The 2,575-nt window shown below is 32.9% G+C and overlaps 1 long non-coding RNA gene across 1 annotated transcript; it reads right to left on the bottom strand.

Moving 5' to 3' along the window:
- Positions 1 to 343: 343 nt before the first annotated feature.
- LOC128518987 (uncharacterized) lies at positions 344 to 2,350 on the bottom strand. Its single transcript, XR_008357798.1, has 3 exons — positions 2,259 to 2,350; positions 1,082 to 1,182; positions 344 to 615 (listed from the first exon to the last, which is right to left on the bottom strand). It is a non-coding gene; the product is annotated as an uncharacterized LOC128518987 (long non-coding RNA).
- Positions 2,351 to 2,575: the final 225 nt, after the last annotated feature.

Here is a 2,575-nt window from a genome sequence, read left to right as displayed (position 1 = left end):
AGTGTACTGTGGTGTGTGGCACCAGGACATTGTTAGCGGATCCTTTGGGTGTTGTGGATTGCGGGGTGAGGCATTGGTGAATGCTTTGGGATCTGAAGAGTTTTGAGGTCTGGTTGGTCTTGGGTTTAAACGGACCCTGTGCATGGAAGGTTGTGGTGTTCTGGTGGCCACATTGTGCTATATGGGCTACATGGACTTGTGATAGATGATGAAAAGTGAGGACTTGAACAACTAATCAGTTTATTAAAGTGAACATTCAAGCAGGATATAATTTAAACAGATAGTTTTATGCTTTAATATGAGATGTGTAAACTAATCATTCCTTAGTATTTGAACTGAAACACTTGCAGTGCATTGTGGGAACTGCTCGGCCAGCAAGATAAAAAGTCTTGATAAAAGAAAAAGCAGTGAAAATTGTAGAACACTGATTAGACATTTTTCATCATTTGGAACACGGCTCACTTCAGTCTAATGACATCATATTAAGCATCATGGTCTGACGTCACGCCTCTGCATGGGGTCACTCTGGATCATGGGCTGTAGAAGAGAGTATGTGCTGTTAAGGCCAGTCGTCCTGATGCGGCCATTTGTTCTGATGAACTGCACGTCAGCATACTGAAAGAATAGCATAATATGACCAGTTTTAATAAACACAACTTCAACACTATTAAGTCTAAGAAACATGTGACACTGTGTTAAAAGTTTCTATTCTATATATTCCACAGTTCTGCAGCGGCACGAGAAAACAGGGACTAATATAGTTTAATTTGTTTTGCAAAATTTTTTCTGCAAATGCAATATTAATTAGCATATTGTATATTGTAACAGATTAACTAAGACATTTGGGTAAAACGTCGAAATCTGTGTAGCATTATGCATCTTTCATGCAAGTGGGACTTTCCGACTTTACACCCACAGAGTTCATGCTCACTGCTACAACCACTCAAGGAAATAGTACTACAATAGCACTTTAAATTCGTAATATTAAAAGACAGTAAAGTATATTAAACATCAGAATATTTTTTTAATAGTTAATTAATTCACATTTAGACAAAAACATATTAAAAATAATTAAGCCTACCACAACGCTGGTGTTGTTCTGATGCAGCTGTAAACCGGGGTCTGGAGGTGGACAAGGTGTTCGAGTTTTTGGATTTCTTCTGCAGCGGTCAACTGTAAAGCCTAAAACATTACAATTTATTTAGAAGTAACCTCCCAGAAAGAATCACGACTTTCTAAACATGCACAACTTTATTATACATCATCCCAAATGGGCCTCATGTAGACATAATCCTTAACCATGGCTTCTCGAACATTTTTACCTCCTCTTAAGTGTAAAATGTGATGCTAAGACCACTTCAGGACACTTACTGCATAAAAGAGTTGTTTAAACTTATTTTTTTAAAACTTATTTTTCAACTTAATACTTCACAGTGAATGCTATTCAAAAGCCGACTAGTATTTGAGTCATTAAAATTTAGTTCAAAGTCGGACAGAATAATAATAAACATAGTGTTAGGAATGGTGGGTTGTGAGTTTCAAGAATGTAAGATTTAAAGTAAAGAAAAAAATATATATAAATTAAATCCTGTAAGGTTATTATATATATATATATATAGTGCATTTAAAAAAAATGAATATATGAATAAAATCATTATTTGTTTTTTTGGTTTCATAATTTAATACAAAAAGTAAAACTTTTATATTTTAGATCCATCAAACACAAAGTAAAAAAACAAAAAGGCGAGATATATTTCACTGTCCATGTAACAAATCTAGGATATATGATAGTTTATCCACAATGTATATATTTTTTTAGATGTGCCTAATCATTTCATTTTAGTTACTTGATAAAGACCTGCCAACATTTGCAGTTTAGATGTCACGTAGCCTAACATTAAGGATTTTTGACCCATTGTTATGGTGAAATTTGAAAGCTAAAAAAAAAATAAAAATAAAACGAGGAGCTTTGCTGCATCACACTGACTGTTTCTTTTTCTAACAAAGTTAGTAAACAGAGAAAAACACTGAAACAACCTTACATATTTAGTTTAAGTCTATTAAAAGGGCATCATATATGCATACAGTATGTACAAAATAACAATAAGATGTTATATTTAGTGATTAGTTATAATATGTCACATGTTCAAGCCTTTAAACTTAATGACCTCTTTAGATCTATTCAACAAAAACAAAATCACAAACTTTTGTATATCAGCTAATAATCAATGAGTAGTGTGGAATAAAGTTACATTCACCTGTGATGACAACGAGAACGACAAGACAGGTGATTATCGCGAGTATGATGAAGAGAATTTGCCAGAGTTTGACGTCTTTACATGTCTTATTCCCTGGAAATGATACAGCTCCCTTAGTGTATGGTGTATCTACAAAGACAGATTTTAGGCATAGAAGTGAAAAAAAAAAAAAAACCTCATTATATGTATTTTAAATCATAGGATACAGAATGAAATCTAAAATATAAAAAAATAAATTATATTAAATTGCATACTGTAAATAATTCTTCTCTCAATAATAAACTCACCAGTTAAGTGATTCTGGATGTAAAGTCTGA

Source organism: Clarias gariepinus, chromosome 3 (genome assembly GCF_024256425.1).
Source record: "Clarias gariepinus isolate MV-2021 ecotype Netherlands chromosome 3, CGAR_prim_01v2, whole genome shotgun sequence".
Classification (NCBI taxonomy): Eukaryota; Metazoa; Chordata; class Actinopteri; order Siluriformes; family Clariidae; genus Clarias; species Clarias gariepinus.
The sequence above is the reverse complement of the archived record's forward strand: the minus strand, read 5'-3'. Positions and strand labels throughout refer to the sequence as shown.